The 22766-nt window shown below is 41.0% G+C and overlaps 1 protein-coding gene and 1 long non-coding RNA gene across 3 annotated transcripts in view; both read right to left on the bottom strand.

The window, feature by feature from the left end:
* The window catches only part of Npas3 (neuronal PAS domain protein 3), an 838670-nt gene that overhangs the window by 385183 nt on the left and 430721 nt on the right, over positions 1-22766 (bottom strand).
* The window catches only part of LOC128110748 (uncharacterized), a 44570-nt gene that overhangs the window by 3433 nt on the left and 18371 nt on the right, over positions 1-22766 (bottom strand). Inside the window, exons 1-3 of one of the 2 annotated variants that reach the window (XR_008218311.1) lie at positions 12484-22766; positions 7413-8476; positions 467-633 (exon numbers count right to left, since the gene is read on the bottom strand). The exon at positions 12484-22766 is cut by the window's right edge and continues 18371 nt beyond it. This is a non-coding gene — a long non-coding RNA (uncharacterized LOC128110748). Of the gene's footprint in view, positions 1-466; positions 8477-12483 lie in introns of both variants that reach the window. The other variant, XR_008218310.1, reaches the window with a different exon arrangement.

Here is a 22766-nt window from a genome sequence, read left to right as displayed (position 1 = left end):
AATTAAGGGGACAATTCCTATCACCAAAGAATTTTTAATGGTCATTGATAACTCAAAATGATAATTCGTAAGTAAGTTAGTTTTGAAGATTATCTAGAAATGTGTATTTCATATTTCTAGTTTCCAGGGCCAAACGTCTATAGTATGAGGTGAGGTAAAAGAAACTTAACATTCTACTGTATTATTTATAAAATCTGCATATATCAGTAGGACTGGATAGAATTCTTAATTATATCATCTTGGTATATACTTGTACTGAACTCTGAAGTATCGACTTTTAACATCATTTCCCTAATATGAGTCATTGAAAACTAACAGCTATCCAGGAAAGCAAAGCCACTGAGTCTCATCTCATCGGCAGTTAAAAAAAAATCTTTTTTCTCCCTAGAAATTCCATTTCTGTAATTGGAAATGATATTAAAACAACCAGAAATAAATGAAGTAGAAAGGAAAAAATTAAACTCACCAGAAATATGCAAGTATGCACAAATCCTGAGGTCCACCAGGCAGGCAGGCAGGGGTTGTGGGAAGAGACACTTGCATTCGCTTTTTGGCTTTTCTCATATCCATAAAATGAGAAAGTTAATTCTTGCGGTGGAGTAGGAACCGAAAGCCTCATCTCTGAGAGAATTACTGTCATTTGCAAGGCAGGACATGGGATATTTTTAGAGTTTATTTTTCCTCAGATATTTGAAGACAGAGAGCAAATAGAACACAGTCTATCAAACAGAACTACAGAGCTACACTCTATCAGGTATGTGAAGTTCCTGTTTTAATTACTCAGTCTATACTTCATCATAAAAATAATCTGGATTTTCCTTATAGCACTTTGGGGTCGCTATCTTTAGCAGAAGTAAATATATATAAAGTAGAAAGTTCCTATTAGAAACACCTTATGAAAGTGGTGTTATCGTTGAGGATTTTAATAAAATCTCAGAGCCAGATAGAATCTCAGTACATCTTCTAGTCCGCTAGGCTAGACTAGAATTATTTTTCCCTTTATTGATCTCTGGGGAATACAGTCCTTGTTCTTCAATGCTTCGTTCTCACCTTCAAACAATTTTATTATCTGGGAATTTACCACCATGCTTAAGCTATATTGCACATGCTAATAGCGTAAGCCATCTTCTGATGCTTTCTACCTGGGAAGATGGAGTTGGTTCATAAGCACTTATTCTATGCCTGATATATGCAGAGCTAGATTTAAAAACACAAGAAGAGTCCTTTGGAGTGCTCCCATATAGCTGAGAACAAATACATACTAAAATCTTTATGGAAATAGAGAACTAAAAAAAAACCTGGGTATTGTGTAGTCCCCAAAGAGCAACTTCATGTACCATTTCAATTAATGCAAGTCTCACATGATAGACAGCAACAATCAGTGTTGAAGGAAACCAAATAAAAAATTTGAAAGATAGTACAAATTAGATAAACAGTCTTGATAGGGTGAATTCAGAACAGCACCCCATAGGATGTAAAGAACATAAAATCTTCAGGAGAGAAACTCATCGTCAAATAGGAGATAAGCAGTATCAAGCGAACTCAACAGGCAGGGTTTCCACAGCAAGAACTGTGACTACCATGGATGGAAAACATGAAGATCTATGCTACTGAACAGGCACAGTGGATGACTGAGACAATATTTAGAGAGAGACAGAGACAGAGGCGGATGGAGGGAGCAGCCATCGAGAGAGATGGGGAAGAGGAGGGAGGGAGAGAGAGGTTTTTAATACAAGGATTCCAATCTGACCAAGATGCTGTTGTCTATGCCTTTAAATACATCATGGTTTTCTGTGGCACATGCTATTAACATACAGGACAATTTACATATAGAATACTACTGGAAGAAGATTGAAGCACATGTTTAACATAGAGTAGGATTTTAATAATATGAGAAAAAATCTCCAGGAAGGTAAAATAAACTTTGAGGTTTACTTAGAAGAAAGTAAGATTTGGTCTTAAAGAAAATTAGAGAGGACATGAAATCAACCAAAGGTTTGCTGAAATCCAGCATGCGACTAAGCTGAAAGGCTACACAGATTGTCCAATCCAAGAACAACAGAAAGGAAATGAAGTTTTATTCTCACTAAATACCAAGAGGAAATGACCTTCAGAACATTCCTCCTTCTTCCCCCGGCTATGCCATGGGAAAATGTAAAGGGGTCTGGACAGTGAGGATAAAATCTACTCACAGGGAACAAGTTGAGAATGAGAATACTTCCAATAACAGACAGAAAAGACAGATAAGCCCTCTTTAGCAGGTTACAGGAAGCAATGTGCACGCCTTTAAATACAACTCTTCAGGTCCTGCATGGAGTGTGAACCATATACATACGGCTGTTAAGTATGGTCTTGTGCATGCATCTTGGCTACAAAATAGGTTTGTCCATGAAATTTGAGTATTTCACATTTCTTTGGAGAACCCAGGGCGCTGGACTTGAACTTTGTAAGTAAAGGAGCACTTCTGGGATGTGGCTTAGAGACTGGAGAATGGGGAAGAGGAGAAATGAATACTGCCATTCAGAATTGCTTATCTATGTTTGCTCTAGAGTTCTACAGCTTTCAGGTCCTAATTGCAACCACACACTGACTTCATTCTTTAAAGTTTACTCCTGGTTTTTGTTTTCGAACCAACAACTCACAAGGAGGAGACAGAGTTAGAACCAAAGCTTCCTTCTGTCCACCACCAGATTTATCCTCCTGCCCTCAAACCCTTCCTCAATGCTCTGCAGCTTTTCCTAAGGGGGAAGCTTGCCAAGTGAGTAATACTTGTGGTAACACTCGCCAAAACCAATAATTAAATTCATAAAAAAAGAAATTAAAGAGATGTTCAGTAAGAAATCACATGCTCAAAGATTTCTTAGATTTGAAGAAGTGGGGGGTCAGCCATGGATAAAGATGAAGTAGTGATGAAGTAAGAACACTGTATAAGAGCTTAAAAGGCTTCCAAACAGTGGTTGAATTTTGCCTCTTGTTGCTGTTAATCCATTCATCTCATCCTGTAACTGAAGGGTCTACTAACTGGTGTTCCTTCACTATACCTCACAGGATGACTATGTTTTAATGTTATACAAAAATGCAAACTAAATTAAGGGAAAAAATTGCTTCTTTTTGTTTTTGCTGACTCAGAATAGAGGGAGAGTGAAAGTTCAATGCTCAATTTAAGAGATGGTGGGAGGGGCTGTCGGTGAGAGGGGCTGACAGTGGGAGGGGCTGAGAGGAGTCGGCAGTGGGAGGAGCTGACGGTGGGCGGGGCTGGCAGTGGGAGGGTCATGTATATAATCACAGCTTCTTCCTATCTATATGGCTGTCTATGTGCAATGGATTGGCTTCTCTGTCTCTATAGTGACTAAAGTACTGCAATAGTCACACTGTATGGTCCCTAACTAAGGAGACATTATTTCCTTTGAAGATGAAGGGAGAAGAATAACCTTCCAAAGAGAAAGTTTGGTTCTCACTCATGGGCTAAAAGAAATAGGAGCTAGGCATTGCCAAGTACATTTTAACAACAATTACAGGTAAGTGGCTGGGATGTGGTAGGCTTTATTCCAGAACTCCACCTGGGAAGAAAGGAATTTTTCTCCAAAATACCAAAAAAAATCTTTGCTTTGATTAGGTCAGTCAAGTAGCTGAAGGCAGAAATTGGATCACGCAGAAAGGATATCCTGCGTTCAGTGTGAAGTCTTTTCAGGGGAAAATACAAAGTGGCGACTTTAAAAAGAAACCAAGTCTGTACACACAAACGATCCCCACCTGTGGTCCAGTCCATACACAGAAAGCCTGCTGCTGCATGGCCTGCTCACACCAGCAGCATTGGTTTGATGGATTTCCCTGTGGTGACTCCCCTACCTTCAGCTTCTGATGCCCAGCACGCACAGAGATGACGGGCGAAAGGGCTCACTCTGGGCCTTTACATTCAAAGGCAAGAAAATCAATATCCATCTCCAAAAGATAGATCTAAGGATGCCGGAGTTCCCAAACACTCCCAGTCACTCGGAGGCACGGCTGCCAGGACAGGAGTCACACAAGGAAGACACAAGCAGGGCCATGGCCTCATGCAGATTCCAGGGCCTGTGGCTCAGAGAAGGATGAAGGAATGACATCCACAGAAGGTGGAATTAAAAGTAAAAAAGGTTTGAATTGTCTCAGAGAAAGGGGTGAAAAGAATAAGTCACAAAAACTCACATTGAGTAAAACAGCAATAAGCAAAGTCATATCCTAATATGAGACACAGAGAGAGAGAGAGAGAGAGAAAGAGAGAGAGAGAGAGAGAGAGAGAGAGAGAGAGAGAGAGAGAGAGAGAGAGAGAGAGAAATGTAAAGAAACAATAAAGGGAATCATCCCAGGGAGGAGGTGTGATTTGTGAATGGGGTGCCAGATAAACTGACTGTACAGTGTCATCCAAGGAATCTAACAAGATCTCACTAAGCATTTTCATAGTGTGTTTCCTGTTCTAGGGACAACCTTTGTTTTTAAACCCTTGTAATTAAAAAGGAAGTCCCTCTGCTTATAAGTGAACTGTTCTAATAAGGCAGTAGAATGCAGTCTCCCTGTAGTTCTAGCTCTCAGCACTGGTTCTAACATGGGCTAGGCTTTGAATAGATACATATTGAACACTGGCAATGTGACAGTTCATAAGTACCTATCAAAGAAACTATCTGGTTTAATGCCCACAATTCTTTGATATGGGCTTGTTATGCGTATCCCACAGGTTAAAAACATAAAATCAGATGGGCAAAGGCCATGTAGCCAATGAGAAGCAGACATGCCATGTGGACCTGTGTCTATGACTCTTTCAAGTTCAGCATAGTGGTTTCTCAAGATACAGGTCACTGAAACAGGCAAATAACAGAGATAACTTGATACTACATATAATTAGCAATAAAACATCTATCATTTGGCTTATTCCTGAGAAGTGACTTAAAAAGAAATACTGTAGATCAAAACAAAAATTTGCATAACAAAAGATGCCACTTGACATCACTTTTTGTAAAAAAAAAAAAATTCAAGTTAACTTTAAAATGAGAGGAGACCTAGATAAGTAACCATAATGTATCAATTTGACTGAACATTTCATATCTAATAAAAGGATTCCAGAGACTTTGTCAAGTCATTTTTTAAAAAATATATTACAATTATTGGTGAAAGAAATTCTAGGATATGTTTCTATTATTACAAACTTGCAAAGCAGCAGAGTAAAGGTCTTGAGGTGCCTCGCTGTTTAGTTTCCAGCATACCTGCTTTCTACCCACCAGATCCTAGAAGCAACTCACCTGTCATGACAAGCAGAATGTCTCTGGATATGGCCAAGGTGCCCTAGAAGGCAAACCTCCCCAGGTGAGAGATTCTGAGCTACAACCTCAATTGGAACTTGACTCTCTCGTCCAAGCCGGCACTCTGCGTGGCAGGGGGTACTAACCGAGCACTGCTACTAAGTTTGCACTCCAAAGGCTGTGTCACTGAAATCTACACAGGACCCAGGAACACGGACCAGAGCAGACCAGAGCAGAAATGAGATGAAAAGACTATCCCAAGGCCAAAAGGGAGGTATGGTAATCTTTGCCATGACTTGAAACCTACAAAAAGGAGTCTGGACTGCAATGAGAATTAATGTTTTCTATAAACAAAGGGACTGAATAAAAATAAATGGCAGAATGTTGGTTATTAATCCAAGGAATGTGGGTTAAACTAGTAGCATTGGAAGGAAGGAAGGAAGGAAGGAAGGAAGGAAGGAAGGAAGGAAGGAAGGAAGGAAGGAAGGAAGGAAGGAAGGAAGGAAAGAAGACACGGACAATTTAGGAGTAGAAGAGTCATTGTGTGAGGACTAATACCCCAAGAGACTGGTAGATACAGAAAAGATGGATGGTATCAAAAGTGAAGAGTAGCATTAATAACTTAAACACATTAAATGCAGCACAGTTGATGTGTGAAACGTTAACAGTACGGTCGAAGTACAGGCAGTGAATCGGCATGAGCGCAGTCACACTTGGGAAGTTTTAGTACCACGGACAGACTCTCTCAAGAGTTTCTTTTATTTATTATTTTTAATTCCTTAGACTTATGCAGCTTCATGACACCAAACCAGAAAAGGATTAATGAAATAAGTTTATAAATATTTATAAATTGATTTTATTTATGCAGCAATTTTGAAAAAATACCAGCTCAACCTGGAGCTGCCAATGTTGGAGTTACAAAGAGGGCAATAAAATAACCCAATCAATTACAATTTGATGATTCAGTTAACACATCTGGTTCTCGAAAAACATCAAATATATCTAATGTTTTAGCAGTGATATTCTCTTCTCTTCTCTCTTCTCTCTCTCTCTCTCTCTCTCTCTCTCTCTCTCTCTCTCTCTCTCTCTCTCTGTTACCTTTGTTACCTTTTAGTATCTTGTTCTGCTAGATCTGGGGAAACAATTCACAGAAAAGAAGGAACAATGATGTCTTAGGGTTTATATTGCTGTGCTAAAACACAATGGCCAAAGGCAACTTGGGCAAGTAAGGGCTTATTTCATCTTATAACTCTCAGGTGATGCTCCATCACTGAGGAAGTCTAGGCAGGACCTCCAGGCAGACCGCTGAAGTAGAGGCCACAGAGGATCACTGTTTTCTGGCTTGCCCCTCACGGTTTGCTCCGTCTGCTTTCTCATCTACCCCAGGACCACCTGCTCAGGATTGGCACTGCCCCCCATGGGCTGGACCTGCCCACATCAATCATTAATCAAGAAAACGCCCCACAGGCTTGCCCACAGGCCATCTGGATGGAAACATTTTCTAGATTGAGGTTTTTCTTCCCAGGTAATTCTAATTTGTGTTAAGTGGGCAGGGAAAAAAAATACTGAGAAAAAAATGAAATTCCAGATTCTGATAGGCTATAAATGTTGAGTTTCTTAGCCCTTTGGTCAGTATTTAGTTGGGATGAAGCATAAAGGCCCCAAAGTCAGAATATTCTAGAATCATAGTTAATGAAAGTGAACTTTTATTATGTACTCACCGTGAACTTTCGCTATATACTTCCCACTCGCAAATTAAGTCTGGGAATTGAATAAACCCCACTTTCCCACATTCAAAAGACATACACAAAGGAAATATTTAATTACATCATGTATCTTTTTTTAATTTTTATTAAACTAGTGATTGGCTCAAAACTAAGAAGTCATAGAGAAAAAACTAGCAATTTGTCATTTTATTTTCAAATGATAAAAAAATATAGCAATGACCATTAAATTTCCAAGTTAAAATGAAACAAACCCCAGAATCCCCCTCTCTCCTGTGTATGTATTTTAAAAATTGTTATCATATTTCTCCCTTTTGATTTTGGGTGCTGTTGCATTAACGATGCCACTGGAAGAGGAAAACAATTCTGTAAGCATGGGCATTGGAAGCAGTGCTATCTCGATTACGGTGCCCACCTCTGCCAGATACTGCAGCCCACGTCACCGCATGAAGCCACAAACCTTGGAGTTCCATGCTTCTATTTTTGAAGTTCCACCTGTAAATGATACCATGAACCCTACTCTTTAAATGACTTGGAATCAAATCAAATATTTAACTAAAACACAGGCAGCATTAGAGTGACTTTCACCAGCAAGAAAATGTAGAAGCTTCCTTAATTTCCTGTTCTGACACCGCTTTAAGCAACTGTGTCCGATCTAAAGCCGTGTATCAGCAAAATAATTGCTCTTTTCCCTCAAGATATTCCACACGTTCTACTTTTCTCCTGCTGAGTCCATCACAGAAGTCTACACATTTTATCAGATTATTCTGATACCATGCTATCAGAAATAAACACCACATTCAGTCACATGCCATCCTTGGTCCCTGGTCCTGCTCCTCCAAATTAGACTTACTACTCATTCTCAGCTCTTTGTTCCTTGTGCCTCCCTTCACAAAGGGCAGAGGATGGCATTTCCTATGAGAGAGAGCCCAGAAAACTGGCACCCACAAGCACTGCTATTATCGGCAGTAAGAACACGAGTTACATTTATAATCAAAGGAAACAGGACCAGATCCCCAACCCAGTTTAATAAGATAATTGAAAATTACCTCATGCAAGGTGTTCAATGACCAATAAGTGTTTGGCTGGTGGCCAGGGGTCTCTGGATACACAGACATTGATTATGAAAGGATGTTTGGCTGTTTCCCAGGAAGAATGGATGGGAAAGGGCAGAGCTTTCCCATGTGCGTGGCATGAGGGACAGCGAGCACGGATTAGGACAAGGTTGAATCAGGGACACTGTGACCATTTGGCCAATGATGACAACAATCTGCCTAGAATGTTTTATTGCCATGCTTTGCTTAATCCAAGGCAAACTGATTGGAAATGACCCAACTCCTTCAGGGAGAATTAACTGTAGATCTGAAAAGACCCAGACAGTGAACTCCTGATACTCACTCAGGTTTCAGGAATTTGACTTAAAAGGGAGTTGTGAATCAGGAGTCTTGTGGGAAAGGACACCCCCCTGCTGCAGTTCATCTGAAACAAGTCATGTATACATACAATATCATCTCTTTTTCATGTAAGTCAAGGACACATTCTTTTATTGAACAGACAGTATAAATGAATTTCATTTCCCAAAGGTTTACTTAAATATTGTGAACCAGAATTATCTCTTAAATATTTGTATTAATTCTTTGAGAATTTCATACACATATACAATGTCTTTCGACCATGTTTACCCACTATTCCTCATTACAACTGCTCCCATGGTGTTTTGTTTTTTTTAAAATAAGCCCATGGTGTCCAATCTATGCTGCCTATGTATTCACGGGTCTGTGGCCATCCACTGGAGTATGGCTGATCTACCAGGGCCCACACTCTTAGAAAACGGACTCCCTCTCTTCCAAAAGCACCAGCTGTCAATATTTCCTCAGCTAGGGGGGAGGCCTCATGAGCCCCTCCCACTCTGCTGAAATGTTGGCTGGCTTGGTCTTGTGCTGGCAACAGCAGCTGCTGTGAGCTCACGAGGACAGCGTCCCCGTCACATCTAGAAGACACTGTTGCCCTCTAGTCCTCCCTGATGTCTGGCTCTTATAATCTATCTACCTCAGTGTTTCTCAACCTGTGTGCTGTGACCCCTTTGGGGGTCAAATAACTGTTTTACGAGGGCCCCATATCAGATATCCTGCATATCAGATATTTATATTATGATTTATAACAGCAGCAAAATTACAATTATGAAGTAGCAACAAAAATAATTGTATGGTTGAGGGTCACCACATCATGAGGAGCTGTGTTAAAGGGTGGCAGCATTAGGAAGGTTGAGAACCACTAGTCTATCTCTTAATCTGAGAGGGTTCTGGAACTTTGGGGGTACAGAGTTAAGATATAATTGTCCCAGTGACTGAGCCCTCTGCAGACACTCCCTGCACTCTGACAGGTTGTGTGTTAACTGCCATCCGCTGCCCACAGAATCTTCCCTGATGGAGTCTGAGGGGGCATTCATTCCTTTCTTTCAAGCCATGTTAAGAACTGTGTTTCTAGTGATTCATGAAGAATGACAGAGGTGTGCAGTAACTGTCACACTGAAACTTCGTATTTTCTGTCTGCATACGTGCTTAGCCTTAATCAAGGAGACGATGTCTTAAAGTGTATTTACTTTGCAGAGTCACAACTTTTTTGATGTTCATATTTTGTTTTCCTTTTTCATTTTAGCCTCCCCTAGGAGAGAATCACTGGAGGCCATAAGGCATCCTATTGATCTGTCAATACCGTATCTGCATCCTATTGATCTGTTGATACTGTATCTGTTTTTCTTTTCACTCTATCCTGAACCCCAAAGGGGTACAGTGTTCATCGGGGCCTCATATGAGATGGGCAGAGGAAGGCCCCAGTCCCTTGAGACAGTTGTTTGTAACACCTCCATTTCAAACAGAAGTTGGAAGAGAGGAAAAATAAAAGGGAGAAATATGGGAGAAATGGAAAGCAGGGTGAAACAAAGACTCTTGGATTCAAGGGAGTTAAGTGGTATCAGATCAGTTTGCACTCACACACGAGGCTGGCAGACCTGAAACAAGCCAGTCTCTGATCCTGCTGTTTGAAATCATATACTAGTGCTGGTATTTTAATGTTTTATTTTCACTTAAAAAGGACAAATCATACGAATTAACCTAATACCAAGAATTCAAATACCTACGACTGCAGTAAGAAAAAGGAGATGACACACAGGGTCAGTGCATCTACCATATTCTCCTCTAGGAAGAATTATCCTCCAACTCTAGAAGCCAGGGTGTGGGCTGTTCCCTGGAACTGGAAGGGAGGGCTGTCACAGTTCTCTGTGGAGGACAGCACTCGTGAAAGAGTCTTTACCACTGCTTCTAATGCCTGTGGAGAATGGAAAAGGATGCTATGGCTTCAAGGCTGAGATGTGGGTAGCCAGTGGCAGGGAGAATGGAAAGTCATTTGAATAGAGCATCTACCAGAGAGGGAGAAGTTTGATGAGAGGAAGCCAAGGGTTCCCTTAGTGACCACAGATCCTGCTTAAGATCTGAGCCAGGCTTACTGGGAATGAGGCAGGATTCCCCTCACATTCTTTGTCTGCTGTGTCTCAGCAGGGGTTGAAACAGTTCCATAGGAAAGAACAGGGCAATTATTAGGCCCTTTGAACTGTAGTGTGTAGGGCAATTCCAGTGGGATCATGTGTTTAGAGGCAAATTAGTAGCTTCAATGGTTTATTGTTAAGCTAACAAGTGATTAGAAAGGTCTGCTCTTCCAAGCACACTCTCTGAAAGTATTCATAAATTTTGAATCTGGGATAGGGAAACACAGTCCTTGGTTAAAGGCAGTATTTCTCTACCCAAAATATAAGCATAAAGGTTGTTGGGAACAGGTCTCTGTGAGCCTCATGCTCTGGTGTGATCTGATATGTTTTTCCTTTTAGTTAGATTTTTGATTGACACATAATAATTGTGCATGTTAAGGGAACAAAGTGATTTCCTGATACATGCATACATTACAGAGTGATCAAATCAGGGTAAGTGTCATATCTATCACTTAAATATGTATATTGTTTTTTGTAAGAACATTCATATATTGTTTTTTTGCAAGAACATTCAAAATCCTCTTTCAGCTATTTGAAGTACAATTTGAAGTATAATGAATGCATATCATTAATTCTAGTAACCCTACTATGCGGACCAGAGCCTCTTGCTCCTACTTGTTGTGTTATACCTGTTGACCGATCTCGCTCCACCCCGAGCTCCTATAGCTCTGGCTGTCAAGGCTATAGCTCAGCATCTATGAGATTAATGTTTGGAGATTCCATGTGACTCACACATGGCATCTGTGTTGTTGTGTCTGGCTTACTTCACTTGACCTCTTTAGGGTCATCACTTCATATTTTCACGCCTGAATACTATTCCATTGTTGAAATGCGATTTCAAGAGAATCACTTTGCTGACTACTACATGGGAGTACATGAAAAGACGTACTCTTTAGAAAAGGCACCAGCGCAAAGGGCTGGAGGAAGCCAGCTGGCGTAGGATTACTCATTTTTCTTTCTTGGGTTTTTTTTTTTCTGTCAGATTCCTTGAAGCATAATAATAATAATACAGCAAGATTTGAGTCACAAATGCTGATGTTAGGATTCTCCATGGCCACAGCTTCCTGGCTCTTTTAGGGGTCATTAGCACAGCAACAGGATTCTTCCCTTCCTCCTGCATCCCTCCTTACTCTGCTGCTTGCTGATGGTGGCTTCACTCCCTGTTTTCTCACCATCTTCACAGTCCACCCTCTTCTCTGTGCACATACTCACACTGTTGCTGAGGGGAGGCATGGGCGGGGCTGACTATGCTCTTACTGCTGAGGAGCCAACTTAAATACAGAAGCAATAACTCTGTAATGTTTGAGACTCTGGATGGTTGACGTGGTTTGCTTTGAGAGCCATTTTTTTTCTTTCCCTTGCTTCTCTCTCTGATCAAAAATTGACTGAAATGGAATGAGCAGAGTCCTAGATCTTTTGTTCTTTATCCTTCCTTGGCAGGTGTGGACTCACACAGAAATAGCAATGCAAGTGCTCCTCACTGGTTTAAATCAGGGCACTGAGTGAGCATGCACAGCTCTGAAAACAAACAAAAACACCAGTGAGAATACCCCTCTGATTAGTTAAGTTAAATGTTATCTGACTGAAGGAGGCTAAACAGTGTAGGGGTAGGGGTGTTTTTCAGTACTTTAATCCAAATCACCTGTTACTACGATGCAAGAACTCTAATGGCTCCTTAGCATGTTTCTATAGGTGCTATGAGATTTTTGAAAAATGGATTTACTAAAAGCTCATACTTTTTTTCCTGATAATTAAGATTTGTTTGGAAGTTGAAGTTAGAACAGTAGGCTTGGAACTGTCCTGTGCAGCCCTCTGTAGCACAGACCTGATCTGCTCCAATCCATAAGAGTACAAAGAAGCTGTTGGCCTCATGGTTTCACCCCTGTTCATTTCCTTGGCATTGACCAACATATAGAAAGAAAAAAAAATGCTTCTCAGTTACCCATTTGTGCATTACTTCTGAGGTGAGAAGGTTCAGTCCCGTGGAGAGTTCCATTTCAGCTCCTATTCTGTTCAGAAGACCATTTCCTGTCTAAAAGAATTCAAAATACCTCCCCAATGCCATGAAGCTGCAGAGGGCTAGGGAAGGCAGGCTGAGGGTGCGGAAGGGATGCAGCAGCAGACAGACAGAACATGAGTCCAGATCACCCAGGTTACTGAGACAGTGGGCCGCAGAAACATGCAGCCATTCCCAGCCATTCCCAGCCAAGGTGAAGCAGACAGCCAACACTAGGCAGAGCACACCAGAAGCCAGGCTCACTGTGCAAACCAATGCATCAAGACCAAGGACTTGAGCTGATACAAAATGAAAGAATACGAATTCTCTGTGCTTGGTAAGCAAAGCTTAAGGAAAGATACAGGGATTACGACACAGACACAGAGAACAGAGTCACCCAGACAGACAAGATGACTGGGCCAGGAAGAGGCCCTCATCTACATCACCAATCTCCCAGGGAGGACTGGGTACTAGGACCACAGAATATAGTCTAAGTCTCATTTGTCAGTTGACACATAGTAAACTAGATACAACCCTCATTTCAGAAGATAGGATCTATCATTCCCCATAAACTCCCACGCCAGTGTCAAGTGCCCAGCACGCATCTTCTCAGGCACTTCTAATGACATCCCAGAGTAAAGGCCTCAGAGACAGTCTCAGAAGCCAAGTGTTTCTCTGACCTTCTTCTTCTTTCCCTGTTTCCTTTCTAGATGCACCTATAAAAACTAGAATCCCTTCTTTCCAAACTGGGTCAAAAAACCCACAACCACTTTTCCCCAAAGCCAGTCAGGAAGCCTATGACAACAGTGTTGTCTTCCTTTGACTGTCTCTGTAAACAGCTGTCATTGAGAGACGAAGACCTTTGTTGTGAAGGAGGGGTCTCCTCCCCATATTTGGGAGAAAGACAGACTTTGAGAGATGGATCAAGTGGATCTATACATACAAGCCTTGGTAGGGTCCCCTGCCTCAGTCTACTGGCTTTAGGTCCTATCTCCTGGTCTAATTCTATTTATATGGCTGGTCATTCTTTATTGAACTTAAGCATATGAGTTAACAGCTCACTCTAGATATCAGAGTCTTCAGTCTGAAGGCTCTCATTGCCTACAAACTAGGATTGAATATGTTTGTCCCCCTGTATCTTCCAAAGCTATCATGTGCCACATGGCTTGCCCATGACTCTTGATCACAAGATAAGCTCTGTTTTCTGGCCCTATAATATCTAGCCTAAATGCCTTTAATTAATATTCAAGACTCTGACAGCTAAAGGAGTAAAATTCAGATTCAGATCATTAGTTTTTTTTAAAGCTCCATTTCTACGAGCAGGTAAATATTTACTATGAGTTAAATTAATAGTAGATGATAAGAACAGATGAGTAATATTAGAGATAGTGAAACAGACATTAATTATAAGAGTTAATGAGAAAAGAAAAAAAAAAACTAAATGAATAGGTAATTTCTCCCTGGGTGTGTATGACACCTCTTAATCGAATCCAACTCTGTTCAGTGTCCTGTGTTTCACTGTGATACCAGAGCCCTTGCATGAGCCAAGAAAGCGGAGGACAATGCCTCAACACGGTTTCCCTTCTCATCCTCTGGAAAAAAGTAGAGATCTTGCCACCTGGAGTGTTTAAGCAAGCCTGGACAGTGCTGTCCTCCAGCGCGGAGACAATGAAGAACCACGTGATATTGTCACCGGGAAGCAGCCACCACCAGCTCTTTCGGCCAGGCTAGGAGTATGTCCTTGGTGAGGCGAGACAGCACATCTTACTATCCACCTTGGTCCCTGAGCCTCCTCTTTCTGGGTCAGGAAAGGGACATTGTGCAACATGATAACTGCTGCTTTATAGCAGTATCTTTATGTCATTTGAGTACGGTTGCATTTTTTTTCTTCATAAATATTGGTGGTTACTGCTTAATTAAATTGGTGAGTGGGAAGAGATGGGGCTGCCAGAGGTTAAGCTATAGGTCTTATAGACTTTGAGAGAAACTGAACTGCTTGGGTTGAAAGAAAGAAAGAAAGAAAGAAAGAAAGAAAGAAAGAAAGAAAGAAAGAAAGAAAGAAAGAAAGAAAGAAGGAAGGAAGGAAATGCCATTAGTGTGGCTATCTGGATGCCCACCATCATCACCCATGGACGACAATAACAGTTTCTCCCTGAAGGTCTGTCTCCCATCAACTGGGGGAGGTGAGGCACAATTGAGAGAAGGAGGAAGTGGGCGGAGATGATAAAATGCACAGAGATGAAAAGGGTGCCCGTGTCCATTTATGACCCCATAATTTTAGCAAGTCATTTAATGAAGAAATTGAATGCAAACCCCATATAATTCCATCCAAATGATGTCAGCTGTGCAGCTTTCTGTAAGCTGCAGGACTTACATCAGCTATTTACCATTTTATCAGTGATGGAATAATAGAGGCAGGTGTTCCTGCTGCTCTAAGTGGAAAACACTCACTGAACATTTTATAAATCTATCAGGCCGTTGTATCGGTAATGTATTGTACCACTGCAGCTTTCTTAGGCCTAAGTTATAACAACAACAACAAAAATATCACAAGCCTCCTGCTAAGCCTCAGACAGTGAGGGCCACATCACTTATGCTTTTCTTTTTAAAATGCCTATTTATAAAAACAAACAAATAAGCTCTCCATTGTACTCGCAGAACTGCCTTTACACTAATTTGAAATGAAAAGAAATCCCACAGTTTTTCGGTGAGCAAACCGGCTTTCCATATTCGAATGCATTTATTTCTCTTTAATGTTTCAAACCTTGGTGGCTTTGGCAACTTTTCATTAAGGTAAGTGCTGAATTGTCGGGGAGAGGCATGACTGACAGGTGAACGGAGACTGGGGGGGGGGTCTTACCTGGTGACTCTCACTTATTCACAGATCTCTTCTGGGGTTCTTCTTTGATATAGCAATGATTAAGCCCTGGCAGGGACAAACTCTCAGCATATACTATGGATGTGCTCTCCTAGGGTGGCGTGGGGGCCACTATCCCCAGCTCTTTTCTACAGATGTATAGGTAGGGATTCTTTCCTTGCTATTTGCTGAAACTTGACCAGCCACTGAACAGACATGAACGTCTCAGAACCACCTTGTCAAAACCTGATGCATGTTCACAATGGCAGGCTTGAGGGGCTCAGAACCAGTTCCTGAGACCTACGCAGTCAGCATGTTGTCACTCAGAGGCACAAGATAGACAGCCATTGAGAGAATGCCTGAGTGAGTGTAAGAATAACAGGATGAGAGCGGTCACTCGGGCATGGGAGAGGCATGGAAGAGCCATTTGACAGATTCTTAAGCATGTTCACTCACTGGGATGAAGGCTGAGAGAATGAACAAAACTGTGACTGCTAGGAGGTGTCCCGGGCCCCACTGCAGAGCTCAGTGGCCTGCTTGCTGACTCCAGCACCAGCCTAGAGGGTGTTAGGGTCTTAGGTGAGCTCTCATATCCCTCAGCTGGAGAGGCCCCCTCCCCAAAGGAGAGCTAGAGACACAAAGAGTGCTTCTCACTATATTCCTCAATGGCCACAGCATTTCAAATCTAAGTCTGATGTTAGATGTAAAATATTGACCCTTGAAAATTTAAATGTGATCTTCCAGATTAATTAAAAAAATAATGTTTATGAAGAGCTTGTTACACACAGTACACCATTAAAAAATGAGCATATGTTGGTCTTGAAGATACTTTTAAGCATCAGGAAAGCAGAGGCAGACAGCATTATTGAGAGTCACACAAAAAACCCTCCATGACTGACCACAACATCTACCAGGCAATGGAATGCAAGGTGACTAGTGATCTAAGACTGGCTACAGCTTTTCCAGATGGCTCTCTGTTTGCATGGATATACCTTGGTCATATCTGTGGTCTTTCCAAAGCCATAAGAAATGGCTAGTCTTGTCCTTACAACTTAAAAAAAAAAAGAAAGCAGCATATGACTTTTACTCAAACCAGTCCATTTTTACTTGAGTGCCACTCTGGGAGCTTCTGTTGCAGATAGGGGAAAAAGGTCTTCCACCCCGGGATCTTGGTGCCTCCAGCAATGAAGGCCTTGGACAGGTGCTAGGTACCTAGCTGCGGGTACTTCCATGCCCTGACTAGCGCTTTTAGAAACTGTAGCCCGGATCTCTGTGTGATATTGTTACTACACTGAGACATGTAACAGCAAAATACTAACTCCATAAATCCACTGAGTACCCCTGGTACTTCCAACTTTCTCATTGCTTTGAAACAGCCCCTCCTTTTACTACTGCACCCCTTCCTTTTATATATATTCCCTTTACAGAGAGGAAAGGAACCTCTCATTGTTCCAGTGGGGCACGGGGCCCACACTGACAGCATAATGACACTGCTCCCAGAACAGCTCCCCACGGCACTCCCAGGAAGAAAGCATGCCCCAATTTAACACTTCCTTATTTACTAACACCAGGTCCAGTTTTCACACACATAAAGGAAGCATTCCTGGGAATGCTATTTGGAGTTTCTGAAATCTAGGAGTGGACTGTCAATCTATTCGGATCGAAATATACGCACGACAATTTCTCATCCTGTTCTATGATTGGTGACCTTTGACCATCAATGCTTGAAGATGGGAATTCAATTTTTAGACTTGCCCACTTCCTCAATTAAATTAACCAATACTGTAAGGGGTACCTATGTTGTAACATAGACCTGCTTTCATAGGGCTCTGAAGGGAAAAATGATTTCTGAAAGGCAATTTTCTAACATTTTGAAAACGGCCTCAGCCTGCTAACTCCCAAGCGAACCACAAAAGACCTGTGATAACTGCACCCTGAAATATCTCGTGTATATAATGTCTAACAAGGCTACTTGGGAATCTCTTTTTAAGTGAATAGAAGAGTACCACAAGACAAAGGTCAGAACACAGTCTTCAATCATAGGTCAGCTTTGATAGGACTGACATCCTAGACAGGCAGAAATACTTCATGTAGCCAGTTAGATCATCACAGACAGACAGACAGACACACACACACACATAGACACACACACACACATACACATACATACACACAGACACACATAGATACACTAGACAGATACACATACACACACACACACACACACACACACACACACACACACACACACACACACACACACCAGCAGTCATCCCATCTAACTCAAATGTTGCTAAATGGATGGGAATCCCTGTATGTGGCTGGTGCAGCGCAGGTGGAAGGCTTGTGGAGTGCGAGCCGCCCTCTAGGTGAACTAAGTGAGCCTCCGGCTATGGTGTTTATCTGCATTCTGGTCTGTGTCCCTCCTAGAGCCATTTGTACTTTTGTTAATTAGATCCATTAATTTATCTGGCAGAACAATTTCACAGCAAGACTATACCTCTGATTTTCTACCCAATCACCAGTCTTATCCTTCACTGAATGCTGTGAGAATTTAGATTTCAAATAGGCACAGAGAGCGGCAGAATGTCTTATACTCTTTCTCCCATTGGCTTTAACAAGTCACAACATGACATGGGGCTACGGTGTGAGCAGGTTTTCCACACTTGTACATAGACACTTTCTATTTGATCCCTCAGGCTCTTTTCTTTGCTAAGAATTTGAATGTTATTTCTGGAGTTTTTAAGTACTTGTAATTGGGTATTTTTCTAGTTCCTTTTAATTACAAGCATGTATGATAATATTTATAAGCATTTCTTCTACAATGACTTATTTTTTACATTAAATTTCCATTGACACACAATAATCATACATGTTTATAAGGCACAGTGTGGCTTTTTAATCCACGTATATAATGTGCAATGATCATCAGATCATGGTGAATGGCATCCTTCATTTTTAACGTTGATCACTTATTTGTGCTGAGAACCTTCAAAATCCTTTTGACCAGGTATTTGGAAGCACACAATTAATTTTCAACTGCCCTCTGTAACATGTGAGCCCTCTTCTATCCATCCTTCTAAGCCTTTGGCGGGTATTATTCTACTATAGTTGTATGAAATAATTTTTAGCTTCTATAAATAAATGAGAGTATGTGCTATTTGTCATTTTATGTCTGGCTCATATTCTTTAATAGGATATTCCTGAAAACTATCTTTAAAGCTATAAAAAAAACTTCTTATAATTTTAAAAGATGGATGAAATTATAAGCAAAAGACTTACCAGAAATACTAAATATGTTTTTATTCAACAGTCCAAATTTTCTTTAGCAAAAGCCCTGATTTGGGGGAAAACTTAAACACTGGCCAGGATATACAGCACTGACTTTGCATCCTGTGTGTTTTCCTTTGAGATTGTAAGAATCAGTCTGCTTCTGACTTTTTAGCTGAAGAAACTGGGCTACAGAGATTTGAAGCAATTTGCTCAGAATCACCCAGGCAACTAGCAGTGGAGCCCAGGGTTAAATGTGTGGCATCAGAGCACCTGACATGGACTTTGATATAAATTTAGATCAAATACTAAGAAATCGTCTTTATATAAAGACAGTAAATTAAGAATCAATATCAATAAACATAATCACATTCCAAGAAAAAGAACTCACTCATTACTGTAGGATAAATAATAAAATCCCCAACTTTGAACTCAATGATCAAGGGTTCAGGACAGTATTTTACAAAAGACTCAGGGAGCTGCTCTTTCCTTGCTGGGGTCTGTCTGCTTCCTCCTGGCTTTGAGGTGCTAGTCCACGTGTGGGGAAGAGACTTCTCCAGAGCTCCGGTGCTTTCAGAGGCTGTAAGTGCTGAACAAGTCTGTTTGAAACACGTGTCTTTGAAAGTTTAATGGAAGCTTTTCCTCATTCTCCTTGTTGCCTTTTAGGAAACAGCCTGCATCCTTTCAGGGTGCCTGCCTCACCTTGTTCTTTTGCAAAAGGCAAGCACTCCATGCTCTCCAGAAAAAAAAAGAAAGAAAGAAAGAAAGAAAGAAGGACCACTTTGATCAGGCTGCTGGCAATGTCACACTCTCCCTGAACAATAAACTTATTTTTAAAGTTCATCATTCTGGAAACCAAGGGTCTAGGACAGAGCTTGGAGGAGAGTTACCTGTTAGACATCAATGCTCCTAAAGTCTCTCAGAGGTGACCCAACAGGGCTATCTTCAAGTGTACTGTTATCCTCAACTGATAAAGAACATGATGGTGTGTCCTTTGGGTTCACAACCAGTCTCAATCATAGTTCATTCCCAGTACAACTCAAGACAGTACTGACACTTAATGTTCTGGTAAATAAATGGTCTAACAACTGGGAGCTAATTGTCACAGTGGGACAGCATGGAAGACTTGTAATCATGGCCTTTATTGTCACAATTAATTTTCATATTGTTGTAAAATATAACCTCAGGAGCCCCTCAGAACAAAAAAAAATCACTTTGTGCTCAAGTGTAGAACTTATGTGTTTTAAATAAATCTGAGCAATCTAAAACCATTTCAACTCTTGAAGATAAACAGTGAACACTTTACCAAAGAAATTAAAGATCTATTCCTTCTCAGAGAACAGATGTGTCCGATGCATGGACAACAGACTTTCAATGCCTCACAGGTTTTCACTTGTAGACCTGCCACACACACATCTTAAAAATACCTGTACTTAATAAAGTCTAGAGTACACCCAGAGACTAACAGAACACTGGACGGAGACTGGCAAAATAAACATCCTCATCTACCTTGTGTACCCATCTCACAAAGTATTCTAAGAAATCTGTGTTAACTGTAAGGGCACACTACTAAGAGCAAGCTCGCTATCGTGGGAAGCTGAGGAAGTAATCAACACTCAGACTGTATTACTGAAGGGCTATCTATACATTTTGTTTTTAAAGAAAATAACAAAAAGTTCAGTCATAGATAATTAAATATACAGAGGATCCAAAAAGCATTTACTTTTTAGGACCAAAGCATCAGTAGTTATCTCCCAATAGCAGAGGAGAATTGGACAGTGAGATTTTTGACTGAGGCTTTGCGAAGAGTGGCCTGTTGATTGCTTCATTTAACTTTCTTTAAGATTACTAATCTTCCAAAATTAGGCTTTCATTTGAGCAGTGTGAACTGCCACCTTCAAAAGAACTGGATAATCAGGTAGGAGAAAGCCTGCTCTCAGAGGCATGGTTGCCACTGTAGGTTGATTTTTCTTAATCTTCATTCCCCGAGAAAAGAACATTTTCCCCAACATTTTTTTTTTTTTTTTTTTTTTTTGGCATTGGTGTGCCGAGAAGATAATTGGAGGCTTCATATAAATCAATTTGGCTGAACTTGGTAGGATGAAGCCAAACACAAATTACCCCCCAGATAGACTGAATTCAGTGAAATAAGCATCCGACCTGCATGTCTGTGTAGAAGTGGATGCTCAGAGCTGGCAGCAGATGGCCTGATCTGCTCTCTGTGCGTGGCTGCTTCCAAGTACCCTGGTCAAAAGCCCGAGCTTTAAACGGAGGCTTGGCGGGACTGGAATGCTGCCTCCAACACTTCCTAAGATTGGATGAGTTGCTTCCATTTTCTCATCCCCCAAATGTACATGACAATATGTGTCTCCTACATTTTGGAAAGGGGTAAGGAGGAAGGCAACTGAAATAGACTCTAAGATGTGAACAAAATTTGTCTTCCATGGTGAAACCGCTATTATTAGCAGATTGTGATATTATTAACCCAATGTACATGGTAAGTAAAACATATTTCAAATAAAACACAGCCATGCCAAGGCAACCTAGAAGTAGTAGGAGGTAACACTAAAAATCCTGGGTTTGGTCAAATTTTATTTAGGAAAATAAAGTCAGAATTTCAACTCTGTGGCCTTTGAACTGTGAGACTTGGAACAAGTTCCATGGATCCTTTGAATCTCAGTTTCTCCATGATGAAAACAAAACTCTCTACACACAGGAAGTGAGAAAATGCCCTTTTGAAGACATGGAGTGCTGCAGTACTCAGAGTAAACACTGAGCACATTGTGGAAACCCAGCTTTTCTGCACAGTTGCAATTTCAAGCAATCTCCCCCAAGAAATCCATAAACACTGAGTTTGGGATCTGTAACTGGCAAACATTTGGCCAGGTTTGGCTCTTAGGTATCATTATTACTCTTTGAAAAGGCAAGAGGAAGCATTCTTAGTTCAATGCCAACCTCATTATTCTCTGTGGATTTGACAGAAACTGCGCTCATACTGTGAAAAATCTGTTTTAGTTCATTGAATATGTGTGTCCACATCATATAACCAAGGGGAAGTTTTAAGCATATAAACAAGGCCACCCATGGAATAACTAACAAGAGGATATATTGTTCTGTCTTAAAGTCTCATAAATAAAACAGTTGTACATGCCATATCAGACTCAAAGCATTTCATGGCTATATTAATACACATACATGTTCAGTCTATACTGAATTTATGGTAATATACTCAATTGAAATCTTTCATCTGTGCCTTAAGCATAATAAGGAGTCCCAAAAGAAATTGAATAAAATGTGTACAAAATTTCTCCATCAAGAAATTGTAGTCTTTAGAAGATATGCATGATTTGTGAATATGATGTCACAGGGAACAGAGGGAAAAAGAATGTTCAGAAACAGAGAGTTTTTCAGTAGGTAAGTGATAACCTCTGATGAAATTGGCTTGAATATAGGCAGAAATGAGATGAATCTTGAAACCAACAATAGTTATCCAATATAGGATTTGATGAGTCTAGGAGCCAATAGAGATTTTGCAGTTCAAAAGGTCAAAATAAGATGTTTCCCTTGCACCGAGATCATCCACTTTTAGCCTCAGAGTAGAAGGAAGCACAGACAGTATACTCACTGTGAAGTCAAGGGGTGCTACATCAAAGGCAGGAGGTACATGTGTGGAGGGGTGAGGGCGAAGAGCCAAACCAAAAGAGAAATGAATTTGTGTTTATTCAGCAGTGGTTCTAATGGCTGTGACTCAAATGAGTGGATATTCATTCTTCTTCATAGATAAGCTGCATGGTCTAATCCATGGTAGAAGCAATCCACCAGCTCTGCCTTTTAGCAACTTTCAGGTCTTTGCTATCCAGTTCTGACTAGTTCCCAAAACACTGGAGTGGAAGAAACCCAAGGCATAGCCAATTAGATGCTTCCCAGGAATGGGGCCATGGTCCAGGGAGGCAAAGCCACTTGAGATAGTCATGGACAGCCAGAGCCAGGGCGGTAGCACCTGGTCTATGAGGAAGCTGCTGGTTCTTGAAGAACATTTGCTTATAATGTAGTTGGGAGGAAGGATGAAAACACAGGAGGAGCAAGTGCCATGCAAAGCTTC

Source organism: Peromyscus californicus, unplaced genomic scaffold, assembly GCF_007827085.1.
Source record: "Peromyscus californicus insignis strain IS unplaced genomic scaffold, ASM782708v3 Scaffold_15__1_contigs__length_86483966, whole genome shotgun sequence".
Taxonomy (NCBI): domain Eukaryota; kingdom Metazoa; phylum Chordata; class Mammalia; order Rodentia; family Cricetidae; genus Peromyscus; species Peromyscus californicus.
Note: the sequence above shows the minus strand (reverse complement) of the source record. Positions and strands in the feature narration are given on the sequence as shown.